The sequence below is a fragment of the Miscanthus floridulus genome, chromosome 17, assembly GCF_019320115.1.
Source record: "Miscanthus floridulus cultivar M001 chromosome 17, ASM1932011v1, whole genome shotgun sequence".
Lineage (NCBI taxonomy): Eukaryota > Viridiplantae > Streptophyta > Magnoliopsida > Poales > Poaceae > Miscanthus > Miscanthus floridulus.
Genome location: NC_089596.1, coordinates 148,323 through 165,040, shown reverse-complemented (window position 1 = coordinate 165,040; position 16,718 = coordinate 148,323). Strand labels below are relative to the sequence as shown.

Sequence of the window (16,718 nt, the reverse complement as noted above, 5' to 3'; positions counted from 1 at the left end):
AACGCCTCGTTGTGTTGTATGCGGAGCAACGCCGTCGTTGTGTTGTATGCGGAGCAACACCGCTTCGTTGTGTTGTATGCGGAGCAACGCCGTCTCGTTGTGTTGTATGCGGAGCAACACCGCCTCGCTGTGTTGTATGCGGAGCAACGTCGCCCCATTGTTGTATATGCAGAGCAACGCCGCCCCATTGTTGTATATGCGGAGCAACGCCGCCCCGTTGTTGTATACCCTAGCGAGAACGACGATTCGCCCTAGTGAGAACGACGAATTCGCCCTAGCGAGAACGACGAATTCGCCCTAGCGAGAACGACGAATTCGCTCTAGCGAGAACGACGAATTCGCCCTAGCGAGAACGACGAATTCGCTCTAGCGAGAACGACGAATTCGCCTTGTCGTTCTCGCTAGAGCGAATTGTCGTTCTTGCTAGGGCGAATTCGTCGTTCTTGCTAGGGTGAATTCGTCGTTTATATGACTTGTTTACATATATGACTTGTTTATATATATGACTTGTTTATATGACTTGTTTACATATATGACTTGTTGACATATATGATTGTTTACATATATGAATTGTTTATATATATGACTTGTTTATATGACTTGTTTATATATGTGACTTAGATTTATTTTGTTTATGACTTATTGTACATATATGACTTGTTTACATATATGACTTGTTTATATATATGTGACTTAGATAAATTTGTATATGACTTATTGTATATATATGACTTGTTTATATATGTGACTTAAATTTTGTTAAATTTGTTAGATATGGCTGCCCCGGAAGACAACATGGAGGAAGAAATAATGAATATTATTGCCAATGCTGGTGAGCAGGATGTTGATGATAGAAGTCAATACCTAGCTCTTGAAAATGGGCAAGAAAATGTTTTGCAAGAAAATACAGGCGAGGTATATATACTAAATATATATTATATGTGAATATTGTATATAGTTCTGTGTACAAAAGATATTTATTTATTATTTTTTTATATCTAGCCCTCTAGATTGACGACCACAACGGCAAAGAGCAAAAATATTCGAGGACCGAAGAAACCACTAGAGGGTCGGTACATAATATCGGAATGAGTAAAATGCATCCATGGTCCTTAAATTATTACCGCCTTCCCGTCTAGGTCCTCAAACTAAAAAAGCGACTATTTGAGTCCCTGAACTATTGTCGTCATACACCAATGGTCCAAGACCTGCCACGTCCGCACACAGCATCCAAAGTGGCGGTGCCACAGTGGCAGCTCGACGACGTGGCCATGGCAAATCGCGAGCTCGAGCCCAGCGGTGGCATAGCGTGATCTCCTTGTCACTCTCTCCGAGGCCGACGACGCTAAAGGAGTCCGGGACGCAGTACAGTGGGAATGCAGCTGCCTCCTCGTCCACTTGTCCATACCGCTAATGGTTGGGAGTCTTGGCTGGGCGTACTGGCCGGAGGCCACGACGACAGGGTCGAACACCTCTTCCGCGATGACCACCTCGCCGTCACAGTCGATCACCATGTCTCGACGAGCACCTCACCGTCCAGCGCATCATGCCATCGTCAGCTATGCGCGTCATGCCATCGTCAGCTATGCGTGGCCACGGGCGGGCTCCACACGCACTGGTGCGCGGCTCGGGTCCGGCGTCAGTGGCGTGCCTCCTTCCTCTCCTCCCACTTCCGCTCCTGGAGCACGTACGCGTCGGCCGTCGAGCACGCGTCGGAGCAGGAGGTGGCATGCAGGGTGTCGCAGCGGCTGCCCAAGGACTACGGTGGCCGCGGCGTCAAGAACGGCAAGCCGGTGCAAGTGCAACCCAGGGCGCTCGACCTGCGACGCATCTTGGTGACAGCGAACCACCTCCAGCGGGAGTACCACGACTGGTCAGACTACACCGCCAACCGCCGCGTGCACTGCTTCCCCGAGGTGATCGCCGGGCTACGCATCCACGGCGAGCTGACCGTGGACCTGGCGAGGACGCCCGAGGGCAAGGGCATCGACGACTTCCGCAGGCTCCTGGAGCGGCGCGCGGCTCGCAAGCGGCTGTGCCTGCACCACCAATGCCGCGGCGCCGTGTGTGATAGAGATAGCGTTGAGCTCGGCTTGGAAAGTAATCCTCCGAGTGCGTCCCTGTATCGTGGCCTGCGTGGCGAGATTAGCGTGCGGGATGGCGCGTGCAACAGATCATGGCGTGCATGGCAGGACGGCGAGATTAGCTCGTCCGCTCCTTTCCATTTTCTGGCTTTCTATTTTTAGCGTCGAGATGTACATGCATGCAGTTTGTTTCCTGTGTTCCTGAGCGTTCGTGTGTTCGTGAGTGAGTTCGCCGGAGCCAGGAACCTCGTCGGAGAGAGTTCCGGCTAACACCGTGGTCCCCCGCGCGCCGCCAGGTCCAGGGGCCAGGGCACGCTGCGCCTCGCGAGGACGACCAGCCCAGGCTGGTGATAGTGTCGCGGACGAGTCCCGCGTGATCGAGAACGAGGCGGACGTGTCGACGCTGGCCGCGGACGTCGGGTTCGACGTGCGCGTGATCTGTCCCGACCGCACCACGGAGCTGTGCAAGATATACCGGGAGCTGAACGCCAGTGACGCTATGGTCGGGGTGCACGGCGCCGCCATGACGCACTTCCTGTTCATGCGGCCGGGGAAGGTGTTCATCCAGGTGGTGCCCCTGAGCACGGACTGGGCGGCCAGCGCCTACTACGGCGAGCCCGCGGTGCGGCTGGGTCTGCGCGAAGTCGGGTACAAGATCGCCCCGAGGAGAGCTCGCTGTCTGCGCGAAGTCTGCGGTGAGGCAGGTTTTTTTAGAAGATAGCATGGCCACGTCGTCGAGCTGCCACTGTGGCACCGCCACTTTGGATGCTGTGTGCGAACGTGGCAGGTCTTGGACCATTGGTGTATGACGACAATAGTTCAGGGACCCAAATAGTTGTTTTTTTTAGTTTGAGGGCCTAGACGGGAAGGCGGTAATAATTTAAGGACCATGGATGCATTTTACTCTATCGGAATTCAACATCGAGACAGGCGAACCACTTGGTCCACATAAAAGGAAATTCATGGAACACTGTGGGTACCTTGTAAGGGACAGAATTCCGATCAGTATCCGTGAATGGAAGAAAAAGATCAACGAGCCTAATGTTAGTTTTGTCTTTGATGTTGACAAGAATTTACTCTGGAATGATATCCTTGCTCATTTCACATTGCAAGCGGATGATTATGATGATATCAACGATGATGAATTGAAGGAGCTAGTTCGATCATGGGCTATGAAGAAGATGGCCACACAATTCTAGATTTGAAAGAAACACCTATACAACACATACATCAAGAAGAATGAAATGCCGAATTTCAATACTGCTATAGGCCCGATCTCGAAACAGAGGCCCTATTAGAATGATTTCGTATAGTACAAGACATCAGCAGACGATGAGGAACGGGTGAGAAGGAACCAAGAGAATGCCAAAAAAAGGTATACCACCATGACATGGAATCAGGTGGCTACGATACTGCCATTCCGAAGTGGCAAAAAATGGAAGCGGACATTATTGCCAAGGGGATCGAACCAGAATCAGCCAAGTTGCCCCCACGCTCGAAGAATTGGTTTTTCGGTCGTGAGGGAAGACTCGACCCACAGACCGGTCTAGCAGTGTATGGGCAAAAACTCGAAACAGCAGCACGTCGATTGGCTTTTGCTATAGAAGCTAAAGAGATTGGTGTGTTCAAGCCCAATAGAGAGAAGGATGAGCTGACGTATGCCATCGAGACTACTGAACACACTGGCCGAACCAGAGGCTTAGGACGCAACACTCCATGGGTTCATGGTTTCCCTAATGATAGGGAAACCTACCGAAGCCGCCAAAGAAGCAAGGAGGAGCAAGCAGCGCGGGTGACAATGTTGGAGGAAATAGTGCTTGAAGCAAAGGAGCAAGAAAAAGCAATGGAAGCAAGAATGCAGGAAGAAATCAGAAAGCAAGTGCAGATAGCAATGAGTGCCTAGAGGCAGGCATCAGAGCCAGGAATGAATGTTAATATTAGCTCCCCTGGTCAGTTGAAAAGCAGCTACGCTTCCACTGAGCTACCAAAGCAAGATGACGCAGCGCTGCGCTTCCCCGTGGATGATGTCACTACTCCAATGACATCAACTGAGCTACATGTTCCAAGGGGGAATGACACAATCAAGGTCGTTGTTGGTGTTTTTACTCCTCCAGACCCTACCAAGACACCAAGAATCCATGAGGCACCAATACAACCTGGATACGCTAGGGTCGCAGTGGATAAAGTGAGCAAAGGTTATGAGGATCTAGCTCTTGACATTCCTAGAGGTGATGGAGAGAAGACTCTAGGAGAAGCAGAGAAGGCATATATACTATGGCGCAAGCGCTACATCATTATCCCTAGGGCGTCTGCTCCACCGCCAACAGACATTAGGTGCAGACAAAAGTTAACAAAACAATTTTTTGATAATTTTCTATAGGCATGACTAATAATAAGCATTTACTTATATCTCATTATTTTTTGTACTCATAAAGTAGGGCCTCCGCCAACCAAAGTCCAGTTGTTGCTTCTCCCGACCATCATAGTGCTTAGGGCAATGATGACGCCTTTGAAGGCACTGCTGCATCCCCACCATCTCCAACTCCTCCGCCGCCTCCAAGGAAGTCCACAACTCCTCCGCTGAGGTCTCCAACGCCTCTGCCGCCTCCAAAGTCTGCACTGCCTCTAAGGCAGTCTCCAACGCCTCCCCCGCCTCCAAGGAAGCCAACCCCTAAGAGGTCCGCCCCACAAACGAAGCCGTTGCCCTACCCGCCGGCAAAGAAGCAAAAAGCAAATACTCATGCAGTTATTCTCCAAAAACTATCTTATAAGAAAAGTGAACAGGAATTAAAGGATGCAGTACAAAAAGAAGTGACAGATTTCTTTGAAGGTGCAAAACAGGCACGACGAGTGAGGGAGAACTCGGAGCCATCATACTTCTTTCTACCTCTAGATCAGCTAAGAAAGAAGTTGGAACAAAAAAAATAGGATTCTCTTAAGAGCGTCGTGAAACAACCGATATCGGACTATGACCGCTCTCTCACCAAGTCATATGAGGCGGCGCAAAAAAAAAGAAGAGAGTAGGGAATGGTGTTGCACAACTCGGACAACAATCGCAACAATCAATCCCCCCCCTTGTCGTTCCTAACGAATATGATTCAAACTTAAACTTAGTGGAGGAGGTAGGTAGCTATGAGTCATTGCTTTGGTTTTATGAGGAAACTGGTTTGAACCTTGCTAAAGTGCTCGATGAAGGACCATCTGCTCCGGAAGTGGATCCTTACAAGAAATTTATACCAGGCCAGAGTCTATACAACCCAGAGAAATTAGGTGAACTAGGTACACAAATGTACCTGCTAAACGGGTGGTACATGTCGGCGTCTGATGTGGGACAAATCTATCTTTTTGTCAGAATTAGAAACCACCATTACTTCCGTGGCAATGACATTATCTATGTTGAGCTTCTAGATTTACACCAACTATGCCACCTGGACTCTCTCGACAAAAGTCTCATTAGCTGCTATTGTCTGTAAGTGTGATTATTTTCTACTATATTCACAATTTCTTTATTATATATTCACAATTTTTATGTATGTAGATATGAGATGACAGAACTTAGAAAGAGAAAGGATAATGATGTTGGGTTCGTTGATCCATATGTCGTATACAAACACCCTAACCCCCTGAAGGATTATAAGCCTCAACCTGAGAGAAATCTCATGAATTTCTTAGTGAACCAACGCGACAAGAAGGAGATACTCTTCCCCTACAACTTCAAGTGAGTGTTATTATAAGTAATTAATGTCTATCATATATATGGGACATCAATATTTCCTTACTAGCTAGTTACCTCTCTCTCTCTCTCTCTCTCTCTCACACACACACACACACACACACACACACATATATATATATATATATATATATATATATATATATATATATATATATATATATATATATATATATATATATATATGCAGCAATCACTGGATATTGATGGTCATCGATATGACCAATAGTAGATTGAAAATCTTAGACTCGTTGAGAAAACCGCAAACGGAGTATCAAGACATGATAGATATTATATAAGGGTAATTAATTTAGTTTCTCTATAACAACATATATATATAATGACGCCGATCTCTCAACAATTATTAAAGGTTAAATTATTATTTTATTTTATTGGGAGCAGGGTTTGGAAAAGGTTCATTGAGGAACAAAAAATAAAACATTGCAAAGCGCCACTGGGTGTAATCGCACACAAAGTAAGTACTATAACTACACATTTATATTCAATTAACACCATATGATGATTTCAATTCACCTTAATTGTTTTTTGTCGTAAAAGTAGGTTCCAAGGCAAGAGCAGGGTAACAACTACTGTGGATACTATGTTTGCGAGTTCATCATGGCGTACTCAAAGAGAACTCCTGAAGAGCAACTCAAAGTACGTATATAAATATTTTTTCCTTTATATTATTTCGATCGTATATTTACAATTTCTTTATTGCTCTCATTTGTATAAGTAATTACATGAGCAATACACATACATATATATATATATATATATATATATTAATACTTTTTTCTTTAACTTTTATTGAAGACTAAATGGTTGAGGGAAAGAGTCATACGACTTGACCAACTTAAAGCAATTCAAGAGACTATAGCAGGATTTCTAAATGACCAGGTCATCAACCCCAACGGCGAGTTCTACAATGACCCGAAAGAAACGTGGATGCCAAATCTGGAGGAGTGAATTGCTAAGGACATAAACAATTTATATATCAAACCTTTGTAATATATATATATATATATATATATATATATATGTATGTGTATGCACATATTATATGTACATAAAATAACGTGTGTATATATATGATCATCATATATATATGCATGTACGCGTATATTCGTTTGTTATTTATGTACAAAGTTCGAACGAAAACTTACGTGTGCGAAGTACACATATATATTACTATTAGCAGCGCATTCGAAAATGTATTTTAATATCAAAACTAATCATTAAATGAAAAAAGAAACCAAAAATAGAAACCAGAAAAAGGAAAAAAAAAGTGGTACATTTAGTCTCGGTTGGTGTTTCCAACCGGGACTAAAGGTCCTGCCCCGTGGCGGTCCCTGGCCAGGCCTGGAGGCCACCTTTACTCCCGGTTGGTGTTTCCAACCGGGACTAAAGGCCCCCCTTTAGTCCCAAGCATCAAGCCAGGACTAAAGGAGGGTATCTTTAGTCCCGGATTGGTGCTCTCGGTTGGGAAACCGGGACTAAAGGGGTTTTCCAACCGGGAGCAAAAAGCCTTGCTGCACCGGTGATCTCATAGATGGTATAAATTTGTCTTTATCTGACATCATGTGAAAAAGTTATGAATTTTTTCGCACGCCGGTGGGTTTCCTCCTGGGCATGGAACTGATGGTGATATAACTGCCAGTTACAAATGATAATCGACACTAAAGATCCACCTATCATTGAAAGTTGTAGCCATGAACTGATAATAATACAATCAGTTGCTAAGCAATCAACAATGATAATGGCGGTCGGCGACAATGATATATGTTTTTGTAGTAGCACGATATCATCTAGCTAGTCATTTGAGTGCTAATTATCATACTTTTCAAAGGAGAATTCCAAAAGTAATTGGTGTCACAGGTGTAACAAGCGTGGCCCGGGAGGTGACCTTGGGTGCGGCGGCGGCGGCTATCGATTTCTGCTTTGTTTTTTTCTTTTTTTTTCTGTGCAGTTGAGAGTAAAATAGTAGAGCCCAACAACTACGAAGCCCATAATGAAAGCCCAAAAGTAGAAATCGATAGGAATATATCAGATATACTTAGGAAAGAAGAAAACAAAGAAAACAGATCTACTTTGCATGGAAAAGGCTTTTCTCTGCTCACGCGGAGCAGGCGAAAGGGGTAGAAATATGATTGCAAACAAGAACAATAGGAAATTTAAAGAACGAGCACTAGAAGTTTGATTCATACCTCATCAGCCAAGGTTAGTAGACCAATTTTTTGAATCCAACTTTTCTGGTATTCGAATTTCTCTGAAGAAGCAAAAACAAAGAAATTAGCAGATTAGATGAGAAATAACAGGAAAACCTAGATCCATGAAATATGTAATCATGAGACCTTATACATTTAGGATGGCTAAGATGGTCTGCTGCTTGTGCTTGCTCCAACAGCAGGGTGTGGCCCTGGTTGCTAATTTTGCACAAGGAGCGGATCCAACACTTGGGGGGTTGTAATTGTGGTCAGATCCTGCTAATTTCCTGCATTGCATGACACAACATATAGCATGAGATAAGAGCAGCGTGTATCAGCAATCCAACTATTTTAGATGCTTCTAGCTTTTGCAATTAGAGCACCCAACTATTTTAGATCGTATTAGCTTTTTGTAGAATCTTAGATGCAAATTAAGTGTAATGCATTATATTGATGAAATTACAAAACACAAATATGAAAATTGCACATTTCAAATAGTGCAAATAGTTTGTGTTCTTAATGCAATTAAACTTTAAATGTATATCAATACATATACAGTATGGTGGAGCTCATGAATGTGTAAATAGAGAGAATGACAAACTGCTCAACAACCACATAAGCAATCTTTCCTCCTTGTTGAACAGCACAAACTAAAGCAGCATTCCCATATTCTCATTTGGGATCAGATCGAATAAATGGAAACAACATGGATAAATTATAAAGAATCAAAGCTTGATTCACAAAATAATACAAACAGAATTCAATCAACCCCTAGATCAAGTTGTTTTACTGAACAACTGCCAAAACAGATGAAGAGAAGAAGAACGGTATTTATCAGACAAGAAAATGAGGGACAAAAAGGTAGTTTACTAAACCTGTAGCTTACTAAATTACAGAAAGACAACGGTGACAGCACAGAAGACAGATGTGTGTTCACAAAAATCACAATAATATATGGTTTGTGCTAGCACAAATCACAAGTGACAAATATATGGTGTGTGCTAGCATAAATCACAAGAAAGTAAAGGACCGACGCTTGCAATTTCCTCGACACGTGTTATGACTTCACTGGCCACACGGTAGTGTAGATACCATCGATGGCGCTTGTTTTCGTCGGTGGCGCCACCATGACCCTCGACCACAGCGGCGTTCCACATACGTGACGTCTATTGGCATTCTCGGGAGCATGCAGCAGACGACGCTCGCCGTCGTCTATGATGTGGCCAACCAGAAGATAGGGTTTGGACCCATGGGCTATGCCTCTAATTGACCATGATTCATAAATTAAGTAGAGTCTACCTATCCATCACCCGACTATTTTTTGTCCATTCTGTCATCCGGGTGTTTAAACCCACTAAGGCCTTATTTGGATGCATGTGTATCCACTTCAATCTATATGTGTTGGAGTGGAATTGAACTACATTTTACTCCAACACATGTGGATTAAGATGAACATGTGCATCCAAACAAGCTCTAAAACACTTGAATATTTTGTGACGGCTAATTCAGGTGTTTGTTTTTCTTCTGATACCTGGATGTCTGCAACCTCTAAAAACATCATACTCTAATCAAAGACTAAATCTGAGTGTTTCATCCCCTTTGACAACTGAATCTGATAAACCATGAGATTCAAAAAATCAACGGCACACAAAAAATCATGTCACAAAACACAATGTATAACTATGGTGTGTTCTAGCACAAATCACAATTAACAAAAAACATTTTTTTCTACAGGAGGACAAAGACAAATATCTGAGATGTGTTGCCACAAATCAAAAAAATAATTTTTTTCTATGAAAGGACAAGGACAAAAAGTGGTGTGTGCCGGCACAAATCACAATTAATAGAATTATAATCTAGAAGCAATATGATATTATAGAAAATATCATAGGCACAAATTAAACCCTTGATCGAGGACGAGCTCTTTCCAGAGGAGGGGAGAGATGTTATGGTTAGTAATAACTATAGGCGCTGTCGTAGGGGCTGATTAGGCGGGAAAGGATCAAGGGATCAAATTAGGAAGGCTTAAATTAGGGAGAGGAAAGAGTTTAATTAGGAGAGAATAAAGTTGTACTCTGCTTTATATGCAGTGGTGATCAAGGAATAAACAGACAATGACAACCCAATTCCTATTCTCATCTCCTTTCTTTGTTCTCTCATCTCCCTGCTGTTCCACACACAGCCACCATAGGTAGGAAACTAGCGGCCGAACGGCCAGTGACTTCCCATTCCTATCCTATCCGGTCACTTCCCCCACGATCATGACACATGCTTTGTGAGAGGAGTTTTCAGTATGATGTTTACCTAGGTTTTAGAGATAACAACTAACATAGATTCTAAATAGGTATTTAAAGAAATTTGGGTCCAATGACTATGCCATTCAACCTATCTTATGCCCTTACTCTCCCTCCTTAGACAAACCATGAGGCATTAAATATATGAACTACTAAGTTCTAAGCTAATCCATTTCTCTTTTGATCTGCAGGTTGGTTGTTCAAAATAAACATTGAAAGTTATTACAAATTTGCTTCGAACAATGTATATATCAAGTATACTCATGAGGTAAATTAAATTTCCACATATTGCATATGCTCAAAACTACAATTGCGGTGCTCAATACTTGCAATTTACATTATTGCTGATTGCAATTAATTAACTTGCAATTTCATTTGTTTGGTTTTCAAGAACAAGAGTGATTAATAGGAACAAAGCACTACAACTAGTTGTCAGCAAGCATGGGATAGAACCTTCTCCCACTGTAAACTAATTTACACAAGCATCTAGTTGATGAACATCAAATAATGACATAATGTTGATCTATTTTAACACAGTTCTAGCCTTCTAGGAGCGTCCCGTCCACAGCATAGGAGAAGGGCTTCTATTGTTTGGAGGAAAGTCATCTATAACTAAATCATGGAAGGCAGTGGAGATTAACTTAACTAACAACACATATTTCCATCCGCGGCTCTCTCACTAACACACAAAAATACATACAAACAAGCAATCACAAAAACCTAATGTGTATGGACACAGAGACAATAAACAATTTATAATTCTATTTATGTTAGGTGGACTACAATGTTTTGATCTTCATTCCAACGTTGCTTCTTCCAAAAAAATCTTGCAGCTGTGTCGGGTTCATAAACTTGGGGTCCCTCGTGGACCGACTTTCCCGTAAAGGCTTGGCCCAAGCAGACAGCGTGCAATGCATGGGCCTAAGAGTCTAAACAGCAGGTCAGAAGGACGATCCAATCACCGACCGGAAGGTCTTGCCAAGGAGGAGCAGTGCCCATTTTCCGACTCCGGCCCACCTCTCTGACCAGAGCGCTCACTTCGGTCTCCAGCCGCCTCCGAATGGTCTCTCCAATTGAAAGGCCTGGCAAAGCACTACCTCCGACTCCGACCCCATGTCTTCGACCGGGGTATGCAAAGACCCTACTCACTGCTCTTCTCTGACTAACGCAACCAGAGCCGACTCGGACCAACCGACCGGGGATGCCCACTCGGAACAGGCTAGGGAACGGGCGGAGAAAGCAAGGCAAGGCACATAAGTCAAACCACGATACCAGGGACCATACCCTATACACCTGTAGGAACAGTACTCTGCAACTGCCTAGACACAAATAGTGTTGTAGGCGCCGACATTTTCCCTATAGTATTATGGGCTCTATTAACTCCCATATGGTGAGGCCCCCCACATGCCTCTGGGTATCAACAGTGTTGTGAGCGCCGACATTTATCATACTGAGTGAACATGGTGAAACTCCTCACATGCCTCTGGTAATCAACAGTATATGTAGGTACCGACAGCTGCCATACCCGAACAAAGACGACGCAACCTCCCACATGCATCTGACATCCAACAGTGTTGTGGGCACCTGCCATCATCCTATACCTACCAGCGTGGGCAACAAGGTTTAGAAGCATACGTACTCTCTCCCTCTCACTTGTAAGGCCATCCCCTTCATCTATAAAAGGGGATGCGCTCTCTCCCAAGAAACTCGATTAATCTAGATTCATTAGATAGACCAAGTTCACTAGCTCACAACCACAGAACCGTCAGGTTCAGACCTCAAGCACACGCTTGAACACTTAGTTCATAGCGGAGCTCCTATCACCCTCAGCCCTTCCGAACGGAGCCGACCGGAACTCTTGTCTTTAGCGAAGCTCCTGTTCCCCTACAGTCTCGCATCTCCCATGGACGCGTAGGCCCGAGGGCTCCGAAGGATGCCAATGCTGCCCCCTCTTATGTTCGAATTCGTGGGGATGGTGAGCTATGCTCCTACCTATTTCCTCAACCTCATGGATGACAATGTTGAGAGTGATGGCTCCAGCATCGGTGATGTGGCGCCTAGCCACCGATCGTCCCGGGAGTGCGCTATGGCAGACGCTCTGAGACAGCCACCGGTGAAAACTGAGTCCTTGCAAACACACGCCGGCGAGGCACTACGATAACAGTTCACTTAGGCCAATCAAAACATCACCGCTACAGCAATACTTTTATGTGGCCTATCCGAGCTGAACAACCCTCATGAACATGCGATCCATCGGAACCTCTGGGCACTAGTGGAGACCGCCGCCATTCAACAAGCGGAGAGCTCTGTGTTGCAACACTGACTCATGGCCTCACTCCCCACCAGGGGAATGGGGACGCAATAGATGGGTCTGAAAGGACCTAGAATGCCGCCTAGAGGGGGGTGAATAGGCATTTTTGAAAATTAACACCTTTAAATGCGGAAACGATTAGTAAAGGGAGTTTCCTAAATGGAAACTCCAAATAAAGAGTAGTACCACCCCTCACAAGTTAGCCACAGAGTATATAAGGTATAAAGAATATATATAGAAGCTACAACCCTGCAACACAAAGTTAGAACAGAGAATGAATATATTTGGCATAGGCAGGAAATACCAGACATGTCCAGTAGGTATACCGAACGTGTCCGGTATGCACGTGTTCAGTAGAACAGCCTAGCACAGTGATCAATATCGGACGTGTCCGGTATACACGGTTTCAGTGGAACAACCCTAAACTTGCTTTTTTCGATTTCTAACTTCAAATCAAATTGCAGGTACCTACTAGATATGACAATATATACAGATAACATGTACAAGAGCAAGAGCAACACAAATATTGAATGAAATGCAAATTGAGACACGATATTTGTTTTACCAAAGTTTGGACTCATTCGAGTCCTACTCTCTGTTGAGGGGGCTGTGGGCAACCCAGTGAAGGTCAGCCCTAGAGGATACCACGAAGGTCACTCTAGCCGGAGTCTTTTCCAACTCCTTTTCCTCCTTCCACTAATTGATTCCGAGGTGGCGGAATCGACCGTTACAAACTTTCCGAGGCACACCACAATCTCTTGGGTGCTCTCCGATGAAGCCTAACCATCTAGGACCGAGGAGTCCAAGAGTAACAAATGTGAATCACGAAATAGACAATATGCACAAGTGCTCAAGTGGTGGCTTGATCTCTTTTTCAAATTCTCTCTTAACCCACAAATGGATTTTGCTATTTGGATCACACACTCACTAAGAGAGGGTTTGGGAGAGTTGGCAAGGCTAAAAAACATGTATAGAAACCAGCAGAATCAACAACCTCCAAAGGTGGAGGCTTGGGGGTATTTATAGCCCCCTTGGAAAAACTAGTCGTTTTATAGCCGTTGCCATACCGGACATGTCCGGTATGACTTACACTACCACAATGGTAACTAAGTTACAGTGGTGTTGTGAGGCGTTGGAACTCCCAATGAATGCCAGAACTCCCAACCGTCGGAACTCTCAACTCACGTCAGAACTCCCGACCCTCAGCATATTTGAAAACTAAATAACTGAGTTGAAGTTTGCGAGGTGTCAGAACTCCCGACGCATGCCGGAACCTCCAACCGTCAAAACTCCTGACTCACATCGGAACTCCCGACCCTCAAGGCATTTGAAAACTAGCCGTTGGCCTCTGGTCGTTCGATATGACCAGTATAGTGAACCTCTAAGTCAGTTAAGCACAAAACATTAGAACTCCCGACCTATGCCAGAACTCCTGACCGTCGGAACTTTCGACCCACATCGGAACTCCCGATGAACCAACCCAAGAACAATAAGAATTTTATCCTGGCTAGGCACATACCGAACACATCCGGTATCAATGCTAGACCAGCAAAAATAGATTAGGTCTTTTGTCTCTCAAATACTCAAAACTCACATGGGTTGTCTTGAGCACTTATGAAACATTATCTATCAACATAATGCATCCCTCTTAATAGTATGACATTCCTATTAACTCAATTTTAAAAGTATAACGAAATTAAGCCTTTTGAGTTAATCTCTTTCAACCGAGGCTGTATATTCCAATCTTCATCAAGTGAGGGTGCCAACATGTTGATATTGATCTTTTTCACTTTAGCATAGCCATCTTGAGCACGTGACTTGATTCCATTCATTAAATATGAATAACTCCAAATACATCAAGTCACTTTAAACACTTTTGTCCAATATAGATTTGATCCTCCACATCAATATGACCATCGTAGCTTGATTAGTACCTCAACTAAATGCAAATACTTCCTTCTTCACCCTAGCTAGGTTCTTTAGCCACCAAGCCATCGCTTGTCCTTCACCATTGCTTAGTACCTCAAAGCCTTTCCTTGCTATCTTCACCATCTCAAGCCATCAAGTCACATCTTATGTTGAATCATCCATTCATTTGTATTGTTATCTTTTTCATTTCAATTTAGCAAGCTTTAAATATGAGACCATTCCATATGCAATCCCTCATGTCTCATTAATTAATTCTTATGAGCTTGCTTTCACATAGTACATGAGAATCCCATAATAACTAAGCCTTTACATAAATTCCATTTGCATTGTTGTTTTATGCTTGAACTAGATTATTTATACAACAACACATCATTTTGGCTTTTATTAAGTGACTGTGAGATAACCTATTACCTGTCCACACTTAGTAAATGGGTTAGACCTTTAATCACATTGTCATTCAATCATCCAAAACCCACTAAAGGGCTAGATGCACTTTCAGGGTTGCTCCACCCGATCACCGCTACAACCGCTGAGCGCGGCATAGGACGCCGCATTAGCACCTCATCTTGACTTGATGACCGCTCCGCACCGACTGCCTATATATGCGTGGCTCAGGCTGAACTAAGACACCCGCAGCAACGACTGGAGTCCCAACCTTGATGGCCTAGGACCACAGACCTTTGTCCAACACCTCCAGCAAGCGCCGCTCCCGCCGTGCTCCAACGGAGGCCAAGGCAAAGGCAAGGCCAAGTGCTAGGATCAGGATGAGGGCCCCTCCATGCAGAGGGGGAAAAAAATAGAAAAGATCATCGTCGATCGGCCAACTCCACGTTGGTCACCACGGATGATCATGCAGGCACGCAGCCCTAACAGGACCCTCCAGGACACTTCCACAAGCTCATGGAGAGCCCATGCATCAACCACAACTACCCTGTCAAACACCTCTACAAGGACTGCCAGCTCCTCAAGTGCCTTTTGCGGTAGGCCGATAGACCAAAGAAAGAAAAAGGCGAAGAAACAGCGACCGAGAAAGGGGGCGTAGCGGGCAAGGATCCGGACGACTGAAAGTTGAAGTGATCCAATCGGTCGCCTACCGACTGAAGGACAACAATGACAACATTCTCACTGAACACTTGGAACAACTATGTCATTTTTCTTCCCCTAAAATTCAGTCTTACCATTATTTACAGCCCAGGTCATTCAGGGGCTCCACAAGGATGCACTACTAACTCTCTATTTTGTTTACTATCATATGGTGAAATTTCTTCCTACCCGATCAAAAGGGTAGTTCATTCCTTTAATTTGCCTTACGTAGCTTTGCTTTAAAACATTCTGACCGATCGCACCCCACCTTCACCTACTGTTACGAGCAGCTGAGCCTCGTAGGCCACGCCCTGGGCTCCCAAGGTTGCAGCCTATAGGACAAATAGGCAAGTACAAGAAAGAAAGAATAAAAAACAAAATTATGCTAAGGAAAAACAAAGGAACGAAAGGGACAAGCTTCCTCGAATGGAGTGACTCCATCACAAAAACAAAACCGATTGTAGTCATTAAGTACATAAGAACGTTTACACAGGGGCTTCCCCACAAACTTAAACTTGTTACGTTTACTGAACTACTTATATTTACAAGCTATTGGGTCGGCTCGGCGGCATCTACTGTCAGTGCGACCGGCGAAGGCGCAGGCTGCTCACTCACCGGTGGGATGACATTCGGCTCGGTCGAAGCTAGGGCAATGTCCACCTCTGACCTAGGCTTTGTGCCATCCATAGGCTAGGCAATGTCATCCCAATGCACGCTTCTAGCCATGTCTTCATGGTGGACGTCCATCACTCACTGAGCAGAGACTTGCTCTGCCACCAACCTTGCGTGCGGCAACAAGCTCTCCCCGAGCATTTGGATATCCTCCGTGCTCAAGCCGTCAGTGTACCCACTACAGATATTGGCGAAGTCTAGGCTCTGGTGGTACGTCGCCACTAAGGTCAACACCCCCGACACTTCTGTTGACACCGTTTTTTGCACGTGTCAAAATAATCGGAGTGGACCAATCGGCAAGGGGAAAGTTATTGAATACTTTGATAGCCAATGAAAGCCAGTTTGTAAAAATGGTTGCCGATAGTTGGTGATGATCGATGGAAAGGTTGATTTGGACTCAGGCGT

At 44.4% G+C, this 16,718-nt stretch overlaps 1 pseudogene; it reads left to right on the top strand.

Annotated features, from left to right (window-relative positions):
* The first annotated feature begins 1,376 nt into the window (after window positions 1-1,376).
* On the top strand, window positions 1,377-2,805 carry LOC136518267 (xylan glycosyltransferase MUCI21-like; annotated as a pseudogene).
* The last annotated feature ends 13,913 nt before the right edge of the window (window positions 2,806-16,718 follow it).